This window comes from Bos mutus, chromosome 7 (genome assembly GCF_027580195.1).
Source record: "Bos mutus isolate GX-2022 chromosome 7, NWIPB_WYAK_1.1, whole genome shotgun sequence".
NCBI classification, from domain to species: Eukaryota; Metazoa; Chordata; class Mammalia; order Artiodactyla; family Bovidae; genus Bos; species Bos mutus.
The window spans coordinates 17,870,841-17,887,394 of record NC_091623.1 but is presented as its reverse complement, the minus strand read 5'-3'; the positions used below and the strand labels follow the sequence as shown (position 1 = coordinate 17,887,394).

Here is a 16,554-nt window from a genome sequence, read left to right as displayed (position 1 = left end):
TGGAAAACCAGAATGGATTTCTTGGCCAATCTAATATTTTTTGCCTATCTTTAGTTACTCTTATGGTGTTGGCAGGTATTTCTGGGATTTCACACCCAGTATTTCAGGAGAACATCGTTCCAAAACTGTGTTACTCCTGCCAGTCCTCAGCAGTCTGTTCTAGGTCAGGAATACATAGAGCTGTGTGTGCATCAGATTCATCTCCAAATAGTCTGACTCAGTTGATCTGTGTTGTGGTCATCAACTCTCCCTGGTACATCTAGTAGGAAACCAGAGTCATGGAACCACTGGACCAGACTGCTAAAGACAGACAGCCTTAGCATATTTCTGTAGCCATCTTGACAGCAGAGGGGTAAAGAGTTGGTTAGAATTTTAAAAGTCATATTTGGCCATCTGTATCAAAATTACTTCCTGGCCCCCAAGACTTTGATTTACTGCATTTGAGTTGACAAAAAAATTTAACAAGGAGTTGAAAAAAATTTTTAACAAGCATCTCAGATGATTCTTATATTAATTAAAGTTCAGAAACATTGTTATAAAATCCATACATTTCTTACTTTCTAAAGAGGAAAAATAAATTATTATAGCACATAGTAGTGCAATCTATCTACCCCCAGATACTTTCTCCTAACCTTCTAGCATCTCATTTTTCCAAGCTAAATATCAAACTCCTAAAATTTAGCAAGTATAAAACTGAGACTATGGGAGATTTACATAAAATAATCGCTAAGTCATCTCTTAGCAGTTTACAGTTTACACAATTTACTTATGAACAGTTCTTTCCAGGAAAGTGAGAAAAAAAAATACTTGTATCTCTTGCTACCAGAAAATGTAACCAAAGTTTTAAAACAAAGAAAGAAAAGAGTGCAGCACATAGCCACTGATGATATAGACAGTGAGGGCTAATTGTTCTTTCTGTCCAAATGACAAGTCACTTTCCTAGATTTTTACATGGGCCAGAAGCAAAGAAAAATACTTTTTTCACTATCAATGATATTTTCAGAAAACACTTCTTTATTATTCATAGTCAAAGTAAAACAAAACAATTTAACTCCCACATAAATAATGCTTGTATTATTAAGGACTCTTAGCAGTATATACTAGATGCTTCCAAAATGGCCAACATACAGCCCTTATTAACAAAATATTGAATAATCACTTCTAAAGAAAGCAGGAAAAAATTTCATTTTTATTCTGGTGGACTCAAACATTATCACTAATGAGGGGCTGTATTACTTCAAGGAGGGAGGTGGTTGTAAGACAGATTATGAGCTTTGATCTGTTGCCTGATTTCTGGGGTTTATGGCAAGCCATTATATTTACTATGGAGGTTTTCTATTTTCCTGTTTGTTTACTATATAGTAAAAAGAAAATTGATGAAAGCTTAAAAAGAAAGCCAGTGCAACTATCTAATCTAATGAGAAGATGAGTGAAAACGAAGACTCATCTTCAGTTTTTTTCAAGTGAAACTGTTCAGTTTCTTTGGACAAAAAAAATATTTAGGTTGAAAACTGTTTTAATGTCTTTGATATAATGCCAGTTATTAAGTTTATACAACAAATCACCTTCAAAGCAATTAAAGTTTAAGCTTATGAAGTTTTTGTTTTTTTAGTTTTGCTCTGCTGTTCGAAGATAACTGTACTTTATTTTTATCATAATAATCTCCACTTAGGTAAGTAACAATAGCAAGGGTTGTATAAGGGCTGTTTGGATTACAAGTATGTATCTTGGAAAATATCTAAGATTTAATAAAATCTGGTCAAGAACTATCAGGGAACATTTTGAAAACCATGAACACCATTTTCCTTTAATATAGTATTAATACTTGATGACATTTTATTTTATTTCATTCCTATGACGGAAGGAGGTTTTCTCTTTCTCCCCCACCCCTTCTCTTCATGTGTGAAGGAATAAGGTTGGTTTATATGTATATGGTTTCTGGGGAAAAGTGGAGGGAAATTTTCAGGAATGAAACAATGTAGTATGAAGTTCTCAAAGAAGCAGGCCATAGCTAAAAGTCATTGAATTTATGAGGGGGAAAGCTAATTCTAAATTGCACTCAGCAGAGATCAAGAAATAACAGCATGAAGTTTTATTGCTATAAGAATCAATACTTGGGTCTTTTCCCTTTGTGAAATGTTTGACTCAGCAGATGAAAGATTGGAAATTTGTGTGCAGAATACATGACGCTCTCTTTTATTTTTTTAACCATGGGCTCTAATTATAGACACTGGAGATCAGTCCTGGGTGTTCATTGGAGGGACTGATGTTGAAGCTGAAACTCCAATACTTTGGCCACCTGATGCGGAGAGCTGACTCATTTGAAAAGACCCTGATGCTGGGAAAGATTGAGGGCAGGAGGAGAAGGGGACGACAGAGGATGAGATGGTTGGATGGCATCACCAACACAATGGACATGGGTTTGGGTGGACTCTGGGAGTTGGTGATGGACAGGGAGGCCTGGCGTGCTGCAGTTCATGGGGTCGCAAAGAGTCGGACACGACTGAGCAACTGAAATGAACTGAATTAAGGTGTCATTTGACAGATGGTTTAATACAGACAATTTGATAACATTTGACCTACTTTGTATGCTTGCTGGAAACATTAACACATTTAAAACAAGATTTTAATAAACATTTTGCTGCTGCATGGTCACTTTCTCTTTAGTTTTATTATCTGCTGCTGCTGCTGCTGCTGCTAAGTCGCTTCAGTCGTGTCCGACTCTGTGCGACCCCATAGACGGCAGCCCACCAGGCTCCGCCGTCCCTGGGATTCTTTAGGCAAGATCACTGGAGTGGATTGCCATTTCCTTCTCCAATGCATGAAACTGAAAAGTGAAAGTGAAATCGCTCAGTCGTGTCCGACCCTCAGCGACCCCATGGACTGCAGCCCACCAGGCTCCTCCGTCCATGGGGTTTTCCAGGCAAGAGTACTAGAGTGGGGTGCCAGTTTTATTATCTAGGTTAATGCAAAACAGGGTAGGATTCTTTATAGTCCCACTGTGTGATTTAAAAAAAATATCTTCTTTTAAGAAAATACTTAGATAAGCCATTTGGGAACAGACTAACTTTCTACTTTTTAATAGACCAATTTGAGGAACACTTCAGGTACTAGCTAGAATCGGCCAAGCAGGAAGTTACAACTTTGATGTTTCTGAAAAAGAAAACATTAAAGACATTTTCAGAGAATATTTGTAATAGAGACAAAGAAAGACAGAGAGACTCCAATAAGACTACTCAGGATGCTGCATGGACAGTGGGTTTCAGCTAAGGAATGGGAGTTCTAATTCTGTTTCTACTGAAAACCAGCTGAAGAAAAAATGGAAATATTACAGTCATCTTGGGATTCAGTGTCCTTATAAAGAAAAATAGACAGTTAATCTTCAAAGTTTCCTTAACCGTTAGAGTCTATATAATTTCTCAGCAATTACATTCCACTTAGAGTCTATATAAATAGAATGTAAGATTTTTTACTTTGGTCTGTACATGGGGAAATACATAAAAATTTATTGAAGTATGATTTGTTGACTTTTTGTGGTTTGCTAGTTTTTCTAATTCCTTGGCCAAGCCTACAAGAATTCATTCCTACGTCCTGAATACAGAAGGTGATTGAAGCTCATGAAATTTGATAGAAAAATTGTGACTCAGTGATAAATAAAAAATCATATTTAGTTGGTTATAGCCTGTTTTTCAGATTAGTGAAGATAAGTTTAAGTATGTTCATTAGACTTTTAGATTTCTTCTAGGGGATTTGAATGTCATATTGGCACCATCTATAGATACTTAAGGTGAAGTACACCCACAACGATTTCATTCTATGATAATTTTTAAATCTGTTTTATTTTATGTTTTATTTAAGTTAATTAGTATAAACTCCAATCAATCAGGAGTTTAACTAAATAGTTAAATTTAACTATTTAACTATTTAGTTAAATATTATTTGTGGGGGAGCGAGCTCCGCCCGAGGCTTGGCATACGCAAAGGCGGGATCAAGCCTCAGGAGTCTCCCTGGAAATTCTCGAGCAATCTACCCCCAAAACCAGAGTCTGCCTACTTTCTGCTTTGTGCTTTCACCTACACCTCTGACTTTACGGGGGGCTGTCCCCCACTACCTCTCTGAAAAAGAGTTAGCTTACAGCTCCAGTTAATAATTCCTGGGTGTGACAGTGTTTCAACCTACAAAGTCCCTTGGAAGTCCTCTAGCCTGCCTGAATAGGTTTTTCTGGCCACATGTGATTGCTCAGAGCCTCCAAACTGTGAGAGGCATGAGATGTTCTAAACTGTCTGAATACAGATTCCTTTGAGCAGTTGAAAGATTGATTAGAAATTGTATTGGTGAAGGGATTTTCACTTGTTGGGCCAATGTTTGCTGCTAAGTCTCCATATCCCTTACCTGCTGTGTCCCTGGCAGTGTATTGATTAATATAATTGGTGTAAGTAGTAGCTTTAATGTTTGTAACCTGGGACCCTTGAGTTAATTCTTTTTCTTGTTATAGCCCACCACACCTTTGCTCTGTAGGAATGCAACTTTATCTAATGCTTTTTGGAGGCTGGCGCCTGACTTTAGAATAATCACCTTTAGAGAAAAAGGCCTCCGGGCCAGAAGATGATGCAAATCACCTAAACTTTTGCATATGATAAGTTTGCAGGAAGAAAGCCTGGCTTACTGCATGACTCTACCCCTTCCCCCATTATCCTCTATGCATAACTTAAGGTATAAAAACTACTTTGGAAAATAAAGTGCGGGCCTTGTTCACCGAAACTTGGTCTCACCATGTCGTTCTTTCTCTTACCTTCTGGCTGAATTATTCAGCCTCTTTTCTACACTGAATTTCCTCACTGAGCTATCATTATTTCAGCCTCTTTTCTCCACTGAATTTCCTCACTGAGCTATCCTCATTCTATTACTCTTTATATCCTTAATTAACGTTTAATTAAGCAGTTGTTTCCTGATCCTCGCCGACGCCGTCCCCGCTTCTAATTCCCTGGATCCACTGGGGCTGGACCCCGGCAATTATTAACTATTTAACTAATAGTTAAATCTAAGCCACAACTAGCATTAGTCTAGTTGGGTAAAAAGCATCAGGTAGACATTGTTCTTCCTTTTGCCAGTTTGTATTCTGGACACACAATATCTATGCTTTTAGTATTTTATTGAACTCCTATAATGTCTGTAAAACATTAAAATTTCATTTTTAATAATGAGTAGCAAATCATTTTAATGTTTAAATCATCAATTAATGTTTCATTTTTGATGAGTTCCACTAAGCTTATCTTAAGAGTTTTAAAAGGAGAATTAATTTTTTCCTAAGCACCATTTCTTGAAATTTTCAACGCTCAAATGCAAAAGTAACCTCTGAAGTCAAAGACATGTCTACATGAAATTCATAAGTAGAAGTAGAAAACAAAAAATAATTTGTTTAGATGAATGAAACTTATCAATGCATAGAGAAACATATATAGTTGAGACTGTTTTGTGGATTTAGATTCTAATTTTCCAGGCACAGTAACAATTAATGGGAATATATCAAAGGTGGTATATTTGTCAAGAAGTTTTTATGAACAGAGGAAGGGGCAAGCACATTAATTAAAGACATTTGAAGAAAGAGGGCATGTCTGAAGTCATGTTTCTTTAGGAGGAAGCAGAAGAAAACCCCTGCATTTTTTTTTTTTTAGAAGCTCATTTCATTTAATGGGGGACACCAAATGGCACAGTTTCCATACAGTTAGTTCTGCCAGTATTCCCTAGTACCAATCTACACCTTCTTTGCTAATCAACAATAGTTTATTCCAAAAGAGCTCTTGGCAATGAAAAATGTCAAACTCCATTGACCTTAAAAGAAGAGTAAGCCTAGGGTCTACCTCTGCCTTCCCCCTCTGGGGTATAGATTAGTATAAAACCCACAGTGTAACAGTGTATTGCTTTATTGAGGGGGTGTGGTTGGGAGGGGAGATACCATGGTAACGGAAGGAATCAAAGTAATACAAGTACAGGAAGCAGTGTTAAAATATAAATACACAGAATGGATAGTTTTCTTAGAGGACTCCACTCATGGAAGAAAAACTTTAATTGCTGTTGCAAAACATCTGTATGAAGTAGTAATTGGTTTTAATAACGTTAGTAGAGAATATGTTCTAGAAAGTGGAGGTAACTGGACATAAAATCCTGCTGCTGCTACTGCTGCTAAGTCGCTTCAGTCGTGTCCGACTCTGTGCGACCCCATAGATGGCAGCCCACCAGGCTCCCCCGTCCCTGGGATTCTCCAGGCAAGAACACTGGAGTGGGTTGCCATTTCCTTCTCCAGTGCATGGAAGTGAAAAGTGAAAGTGAAGTCGCTCAGTCATCTCTGACTCTTAGCGACCCCATGGACTGCAGCCCACCAGGCTCCTCCGTCCATGGGATTTTCCAGGCAAAAGTACTGGAGTGGGGTGCCATTGCCTTGGCAGCAATTAATAGAACAGTCCCAGATGGCTAGGCTGAGGCCAACACCTAATGAGGACGAAAGCCTTGTCTGTGGTGAATTTTGGATGACACCTGGAGAAATATTACACTGTGTGTAAACCAAATTGAATTGTTTTCACAAGTGTTGTAAAGTTTGATATAGTGAAAGGCTTTTTCTGCATGCACTTCAATTTCACAGCAAGAGTGGCATAGGATACCTAAACACAGAAGACAGCATTCATGCAAGATATCTAACTCCTTGATATAATAATGCATACAATTCAAAATGATTATACTATCATTACATCTAGGGCTTTCTGCAACTACGAGGTGGTGGTTATGGAAAGCATGGCCCTTGGTATCAATATCCAAAAAGCAGCCACCACCTTCTATGTGTGTTCTCTTTTTGTGTTTTTTCTTCATGTTTCTGAATCAACTCTGCTGTTGTTGCTGCTGCTTAGCAAAACTGGTAAAAACAAAATTGTAATCATTGAACAAAGCGCTCTGGCAATCAAGACGTTTAAAACCTTCAATCTTCTGGGGCGAGGAAAGCACTGTGCGACATTTAGAACTCTGATTTACAAACAGGGTGGTCACAAATTTTCCTGGCTTGAAGACTTCCCCAACTTTCCTGATCAGGTCATCATAGGAGGTCTGACTTAAGTTTGTTTTAAAGCTAACATAAGAAAATTCTGGTTCTGGAGTGATGTGAATAGTCCAGTAAGTTCCATCCGATTGCATCCCATTCATTGAATACCCACAAGGATTGAACATTGTGGCATCAATGACAGAACCTGGTATCAGGTCACGAATTCCACTCTCACGAGTGACATCCTTTGCAGTAACACCATCTTTCATGTAGAACTGGTCCATAACTTCTGGGTCAAGCTCACTCATCAGAATTTCCAGGGTTTGATCTGGCTGATTGATTACCCTACTCTCTGGGAAATCCAAAGTATACAAGTACCAACAGTCAGAATTCATGCGTCCCATACAACATGCTGCTCCATTTGGGAAAACTGCATTAAGGAACTCTATTTCTTCCTGGAAATTCCGGTGTGGGTACCTTTGGTGAGAAGGCTTCATGAAATTCTTACGAGAATAAAAGAAGCTTTGAATTGAGTCAAACCCACTGTAATCCCTAGCAAGTTTCAACAGGGGAACCAGTGCTTTCAGCAAGAGGGTGGTACCACATGTCTTCAAAATGAAACGTCTCTTGGAGGCAAACGTGCTACTCTCACTGAGTACATAAGCTTCGTGCTTGTCAGTTTTTGTCACACTTATGATTGAACATTGCACATCCTTCAAAAGTATGTCCCACTCGGATCTTGGGATGGTGGGAAGATCCCCAGTTCCTTGGTTTGCGTCGGGTTACTGCCTGGAGAACCAAACCTCCAGCAGTTTCTCGCCCCTTCGAAAAAATGTGCAGCTTCCATCACCGTGAGACTAGCGAACAACCAACAACCACAGAAAATCAACTAAATTAAATCTCTTCTCCCGCCGCCGCCGCTGCGGATTGTTCAGCTGTGTTACTAAAGTTCAGGTTCCTTCTTTTTTTTCTTTTTGCTATAATTTTATATTAACTTTAAAAAATAAAAGGATTAATAAAATTTTCCCGGCTTTGTGTGTGTGGGTGAGCGAAAGTTGAACGTAAGTCTGTTGGAAATACAGGCAGATACAGCTCAGTCTCTTGTAGTCCGCTGTTTCCCCGTTAGAGAGAGTAGAGCGAGCGCTAGCTAATGTCGCCGGCCATACTGTGGGAGCCAACCCCTGCATTTTAAATGTATGCTCAGGAATTATTTGCTAAACCTCGCTCCTTAACGAATAACTATAGTGAATGGAATAATAACAATTTGACTGAACCTGAGGAATCAAAGGAGTGATTTTTAAAGACAAAAGTGAGGTCACTGAACTTACTCTTCTTACTGCTTTATTCATTAGCCGTTTGTTTCATTGCTTTAACTGTATTGAATAGGTATTTTGGAAGAAAAACAATGAAAACCACACTAACTCTATACATAATTAAATGTTTCTGTGACATTGTTTTAAGTTCCACTAGTTAGTAGTCCCTCAAAGGTTTTGCGCTTTTTCCAAGAAAGTATTTCATAATGCCATTTGCAGCAACATGGATGCAACTAGAGATTAACACAGTAAGTGAAGTCAGGAAGAGAAATTCAAACACCATATGATATCACTTACATGTGAAATCGAAAAAATGACATAAATGAACCTCTCTATGAAACAGAAACAGAATGAGGGACACAGAGAATAGGCTGGTGGTTGCCAGGGGACTGCAGGTGGGACAGAGATGTATTGGGAGTTTGGGATTAGCAGATGAAAACTGGTGTTTATATAGAATGGATCAACAAAAAGGCCCTACTGTAGAGCAGAGGGAACTATATTCAGAGTCCTGTGATAAACCCTAATGGAAAAGAATGTGAAAAAGAATATATGTAGATGTATGTTTTATATATATGCATAACTTAGTCACTTTGCTGTACAACAATAAAAACAACCTTGCAGATCAACTTTATTTCAATAAAATATAAATAAAATTTGTAAAAAGCACATCAGTATTCATCAACTTAGAGAAACCTACCTCTCTCTAAATGACTTAGATGTTTTCAGATATTTCCAAATTAGCAAGGGAAAAATGTGAGAATGTGTTCCACTGATTTCTATGATAATCCTGTAACAATGGATAAATTAAGCCATTAGAAGAATACTGACAACTGAGGTATTCTGATTAATTGCATTTTTCTGAGGAACAGAGGTCTAGTTTCCAAATCTTTCTTTGTTCTGACTGTCACTAAAAGGAAGAAACATTAACTCATTTTAGTAAGTGCTAAGCACTACATGTTTAGAAGTAGTTGGAGATGTTTAGAGTAAATGTATACTACCTAGATACAGCCCATTCATTTCTATTTATTTGCAATCCTAAAATATGAGCTTACTTTGTTTGGCTTTGCTTTTCCATTCTCAGAGTTACAAGCTCACTATAATTGGAGTCAAAATCATAAATTAAACCTTTATAGTTACCTTCAGTTATAAATAAAAGTGATTTACAAGGATGCTATCAATTGTTTTGCATGTTTTATGGTGCTTTGATAATGTAAACTTTCTGCAACCCTATTTGAACTATTAGTTTATCAAGTGGACTCATTAAAAAAATGTGAAACCAACTTTTTAAAACTTTAAAATAATGTATCTTGGAAAACCAGTCATGGTGAGTTTCTGTTGAAATTATTACAAGTTCTGAAGTTTAGTCTTATAAGTTTTTACTATTCTGCTGTTGTTATTAATTTATTTATATATCAGATGTCTATGCAATATTCCATTTGTTGAATGTTTATGGAAGAAAAGTTAACATGCTGTCCTTTAAAATACAGTCTTACTACTCCTCACATGGGAGGAAATATTCCTCAGCATTGTTCTAGAAGTGAGATTCCATGACGGAAAATCCAAGTAGGTTTCTGTGAGAGGAGAAGAAGGGCTGAAAGTGAGTTCGACAGTCCTTGCATCTGAAAAGCTCTCAATCTGTGTTTTCAGGACTGAATCACTGCTCTCCCCGTGGTGGAACGTTAAACACACCAGGACACAGAGCTTTCTTTGCTCTCCTCTATTCTGCTTTTTGTCACCGCATCTCTTTATCTGCACTTTTTTTCTTTTTTATACTCTCATTTATTACCTAATGTCGTATTTTTCTGCAAGAAATAATGTGGTATTTTCTGCAAATGGACACCAAGCACAAACAGTAGTGTCTAAATAACCCCCTGGAGTTGAATTTATTAGATTTTCCCTGCTTACTCTTCTTTCACACATTTGTGCTGTACCAGAGAGAATGAGTCAGATAATTTAACAAGTAAACATGTCATTGAGTCATACAATGGAGAATTGGATCTCAAACATGTCTTTTATATGATAAAATTAACATTAAAACAGTATCATTAAAAAATAAGTTTACCGATAGCCTCACCCTAGTATCTATTATTTTTTTCTCAATTCCTCCAATCATATATGCCACTGAATTGATGGCACCCCACTCCAGTACTCTTGCCTGGAAAATCCCATGGACAGAGGAGCCTGGTAGGCTGCAGTCCATGGGGTCGCTAATAGTCGGACACGACTGAGCGACTTCACTTTCACTTTTCACTTTCATGCATTGGAGAAGGAAATGGCAACCCACTCCTGTATTCTTGCCTGGAGAATCCCAGGGACGGGGGAGCCTGGTAGGCTACTGTCTATGGGGTCATACAGAGTCGGACACGACTGAAGTGACTTAGCATAGCATGGCATAGCATTATCCTTTAAACACCATGGGCTTCCTTGGTGGCTCAGATGGTAAACAATCCACCTGCTGTGCAGAACACTTGGGTTTGATCCCTAGGTTGGGAAGATCCCCTTGAGAGGGGCATGGCAACACCCTCCAGTCCTCTTGCCTGGAGTATCCCCAGGGACAGAAGAACCTGGTGGACTATAGTCCATGGGGTCGCAAAGAGTCAGACACAACTGACTAAGCACACATGCTATATTGTTTAATCATTTTTTTTCTGAATAACATTTAGAATTACTGAAGAACTTATGAACGGCCTTTTTAAAATATAATATACAAAGTTGGCATTCACTAAGCACTTACTGCATTCTAGGTATTAAGCTAAACTCAGTATACATATTTTCTTGTTTATATAAAATAGGTAAGAGGTGGCTGTGTTTATGCCATTTATTGAGGGATGGAACAATTGAGCAATTCATTCAACATGACACATGTAGCAAGTGATGAATCAACCAGATGGTCTGTCCTTAGAACTTATGCCCTTAATCGACATGTGATATTGCTTCTTACAACTAAAAATGTATGCCAAAGAAATAGGAACTGGATAATACAAAGGGTTGAAGAAATATAGCTACATTAAGGTTCATGGTAGGTATTTAGATTAATAAAGTCTTAATTCCTATACCTGGTTACTTGCTGTGGTTCTCCCTCTTCCTCACTCCAACCTAGGAAATAGCTTTGAGGATGTAATTTAGTATTTCTGAGTTTTTAAATATATTTATATTCTTATCCCTTGGTGTCAGACCATACCAGAAATGGAGTAAGCCAGACTTACACTACATAAGACCGGGGATCAGGGGCAGAAACAGAATAGTTGTAGGTAGGAGAATTTCCATAAAATCAAATCACAGTTAAGTTAATCCAGGTAAATAAATCTACCACATGGTTTGCCAAATTACAAAAACAAACTAGTGATAACTGTGGGATTAGGTATGAATATAAGAAGGACTTTTCAAATAGCAAAAATTACCTATAGAGAAAACTTGAAAATCATCTCAAAACACATTTTGGAAGTTCTTTGGTGTTAAGAAAAAAAAAGACAGCTTTCATTTTTGAAAGAAATTATTTTCTAACTCAGAATTTTTATATCCTCTCTCTAGAATATTCTTATTTCTGGTGTCTGCTCAGGAATTCCTCTGTCACACCCTTGAGTGTATTGCGCATCTTAAGGAAGAAACAAGATTTTAAAAGCTGTAATTCCCTGGTATACTATGGAGAACAGTGTCTATAAAATGTCATGGGTTAAATGCCACACTGAAATTAGAAGGACCAAGGAGGAATTTAGGGACTACAACCTAATATTCTAAAGGCAACAATTAGGGATTGTTGCCTATATACATCAGATTTAGGGAGGACAACAGAACTGAATGACATTTAAAGGTAAAATAAGAAAAATGTCTGCTCAGAGAGAAAAGAAAAAAAAATAGGAAAGAGTATACATTAGTTCTGTTCTTAATTGTAGAAAATGAAAGATTTCCTCTCAACATTTTAAAGAGAGAGAAAGTTCAAGTTCTATTAAATAGCAATAAATATATCAGATTACAGTTATTTGATAAAACAGGTAAATAAAATAATAGGACTTATCATCTGAGTATTGAACAAGTAGAAATAAACCTTATTAACAAAGCATTTTACAAGAAGGCCGACCACCAACTCCTTGATAAAGTTGACTGACATTGTAGTCTGCTTCACTCCAAACATTAACCTATAATTAGGGGTGTTTGTGATTGTATGAAGACCTTAAAACAGCTGGTTTAGAGTCAGCAAATCCACAATCTGAAATAAGAATGTACGTATTATTTACTATGCACTTTCCATAAGGGCAATTGCCCTCTCCTGTAATAGTAAAAACCCTCTTCTGTGTTTGAGCTCTGTAAAGAGTTGGCTAATCAAATTGTTTAAATCCAGGTGTACCTTAAACATTTGTTTAACTCAAAACATATAAATGTGCATTTTTTAGCCTTTAGATACAGATTGAAGTCTTTTTCTGTGAGAGTATTCCACTGTTCAGACTTCTGCCTCATCGTCCTTAAATAAACAATACATATAATGCATCTTTTAAAAATTTCCAGTTTTAGTGTCTTAGTATCTTTCATATATAGAAAAAATTTTATGGATTCTTGTGAAGCTGAGTGCAGAATCATTCTATATTTCTATGATTCTCTCACCTCCCTTCTCTTTTTTCACTCAAGTAACTCAGTGGCTTTATTTATTTTTTTGTCCTAGACTCTATGAAGTCTGTCCAAAGCATTTAACTTAATTTGCATGTAAGAGTGATTTTCTTTTCACACTCATATTTTTCAATTAAGGCAGAATTTAATTAAATTATATAATTATAAAGATGATTCCACAGTAGGATACACATTGAAGCTAAATTAATGTTGGCCCAGAGAAGAAAAGTCTTATCTCTCTCCAACAGGCAAATCTGATTAGGTGTTTTAAGGCTGACAGGGTGCCTTAACAGTCATTAGGAACAGCACCTTCTCCTAACTACTTGCTCTAGTGCTCCAACTAGCCGTACAGAATGATTGCTCCCATTCCTGCCATTACATTCACATTCCAGGCAGTAGCAAAAGGGAAAGAAGGGAAGTATGTGCCCCTTCAGTTTAATGACAAGACCGATAATTTACACATATTGCCTAAGCACATTTAGTCATCTCCTTGTCATGCCTAGCTGCAAAGGAGTAAATGTAGCCTTTTAGCTGAGTAACCATGTGTTGACTAAAAATTCTATTGTTACAGTAAGAATGAAAGATGGAAAGAACAGATACAAAGTAATCCATAAAATATTTTTTAAATAAATTTATTTATTTTAATTGGAGGTTAATTACTTTCCAACATTGTATTGGTTTTGCCATACATCAACATGAATCTGCCACAGGTATACACATTTAGATCTATTTCAAGTGATTCTTTTGAAACAAGGCACATGTTTTAGCAGGTTTTGCTATAACTGTCCTCTGGTTATGCCACTCGACACAGGGTGAGGAGCTCACAGGGCCAAGAGGACTTGCCTAACAAGAACCATGTGTGTGCTCAGATGCTCAGTCGTCTCTGACTCTTTGCATCCCCATGGACTGTAGCCCAACAGGCTCCACTGTCCCTGGGATTCTCTCAACAAGAATACTGGAGTGGGGTGCCATTTTCTCCTCCAGGGATATTCCCAACCCAGGGATCAAACTTATGTCTCTTACGTATCCTGAATTGGCAGGCCGATTCTTTACTACTAGTGTTACCTGGGAAGCCCAACCAGAATCATGCCCTCCTTTTGAACTTGGCTACCTAGGACTTCAAAATTCCCTGTCTGAATAGCCCTGGACCTGCTTCCAGAGCTTCCAGTGGTCCTCTGAAGAGTGAACTACTGCAGGAGTATGAAAACAGCTTGGATAAGCAGGCTGGAAATGTGCCATGTGTGTGAAAGCCCCTGTAGGGTCAGAGCTGGAGGTAGGAAGAGAATGGGAGAGTATGAGTCAGCTTGCTAGGACTAGATAATCCCAATGAAGAACTCAGAGATGCCATAAAATTGAAAATTGAATCTAAAAATTGAAAATTGAATCTTTGAACTCATTATGGAGGTATACCGCCAAAGTAGGAAGATGGTTTCACTTGTCTAAGGCTAAGTAACAGACTCTGCCAAAATGTGGTGGTTTGAAACAACAATCATTTCATTGTTCTGGTGAGGATATTCCACAAGGTGTAGGCTGTTGCTAGAGGACCCAGGATGCTTCCCTCATGTGTTTGGAGCCTTTGCCAGCTGGGACATCTTGTTTCTCTCTCCATTTGACCTCTCTTTCCATTTTTGTCTGAGCCAAAGAGTCTATCATAAGCTTCTTCATATGGCAGCTTCCTTATACGGCTGAGTTCTAAGGGCAAAAATGGGAAGATGCAAGGCCTTTCAAGACCTAGGCCCAGAAATCACATTCCCCCATATTCTAGTGCCCCAAACAAGCCATACGACCAGTCCATATAAAGAGAAGTCAAATAGGTTCAAACACTTAATTGGAGGAGTGACAAAAGGCATGGGATGGGAAGAGCTGTCATGGCCATCTGAGAAATAATCTACCACAAACATATTTATTTAATAGCTTTGTATTCTTGTCCCAGTCTCTGAACATATTAGGCATGTATCTGTCTTTAACCATCTAAATTCCACTTATTTCTGTACATCAAATGCTTCTTCCCACACCAAAAATATCTGCATTTTTAATAGAGAACTTCAAATAGACCCATCTAGCTCTTGCATTCAAATGCAAGGTCTCTGGGTGATGTTCAGTCATTTCACTGAGGTGGACTTAGTGTGGTCTGGCAACCAATATGATGAAAGGCAAGTTCTATTTCTTTCCTCACATGCATTCCACAGTGGTGGAGTAGGGATAGTAATATGTTTCTCAAACAATAAGATTTTGGAAAACACAAAGTTGAGTCATTATTGTTGGAAATAATTTAATCTCCTTATATTTTCTTTTTTCTTTAAACAGAGATTCAAGGTATGCATTTTTTTTTTCTTTCCCTGTTTGGAAAAATACATTCAAGGAAAAGCACAAAAGTATAAAAAGTATGGTTTTTATAACTATCATCTTCCTTCTGTTGCAGAAAAAGGGTCTGATAAGCCTGAGAATGCCTGTTTATGTCTTTGGTATGAAACTAACTTAGGAAAGATTAAAATGCTAGTTAACTCTTGGAAAAAAGTGCTCCTCATCTATAATGAACTGCAGTTGTTAAATAGTGCCCTTGGTTTATTTCTCCCAAGTAAAGAACTTAACTCTCTGGGGATACACCCAGGAAGTCAAAACTCTAAGATCGTACTTCACAAAGTATTTAATCATTTATATTAAGGGAATCAAAACGTTTGCCTCTTGGAATTCATGGTGGTCTCCCACTTCCTGGGACCATCTTTCATTCTAACATTTAAACAAAATGGCTCAAATCCCTTTTATAAAATAATACTATCTAGCTTCCATCTACTTCTCCCTTCTTTAGGGGCCAACTTTCTCTAAGATATTGAAAGAAACGGAGGTTATTTCAAATTTGCTTTTCTCTTGTCATATCCAGGACTCATAATCACTTAACTTCAGGCTTTCATTACTTTGTGGTTGGTTCCCACCTACAGCTTTGGAACTTTGCCTCTCTTCCTTCATTCCCCAAAGAGGTACTACTAATGTCAAATGAATGGGATCCTATGTTAAACAGATTTGTGCTGAAGACTTGAGGAAGACAAGAATCCTCGCATGATCAAAAAACAATTCTGCTGTTGAATCAGTTCAGTTCAGTGCAGTCTCTCAGTCGTGTCTGACTCTTTGTGATCCCCTGGACTGCAGCACGCCAGGCCTCCCTGTCCATCACTCAACTCCCAGAGTTTACTCAAACTCATGTCCATTGAGTCAGTGATGCCATCCGACCATCTCATCCTCTGTTGTCTCCTTCTCCTCCCGCCTTCAATCTTTCCCAGCATCAGGGTCTTTTCAAATGAGTCAGTTCTTCGGATCATGAGGCCAAAGTATTGGAATTTGAGCTTCAGCATCAGTTTTTCTAATGAATATTCAGGACTGATTTCCTTTAGGATGGAAATTTCCTTTAGGTTGGATATCCTTGCAGTCCAAGGGACTCTCGAGAGTCTTCTCCAACACCACAGTTCAAAAACATCAATTCTTTGGTGATCAGCTTTCTTTATAGTCCAACCCTCACATCTATACACGACTACTGGAAAGATCATAGCTTTGACTAGATGGACCTTTGTTGGCAAAGTAATGTCTCTGCTTTGTAATATGCTGTCTAGGTTG

The 16,554-nt window shown here is 37.8% G+C and overlaps 1 pseudogene; it reads right to left on the bottom strand.

Moving 5' to 3' along the window:
* Positions 1 to 6,810: 6,810 nt before the first annotated feature.
* Positions 6,811 to 7,877, bottom strand: LOC102264610 (S-adenosylmethionine decarboxylase proenzyme pseudogene; annotated as a pseudogene).
* Between the last annotated feature and the right edge of the window lie 8,677 nt (positions 7,878 to 16,554).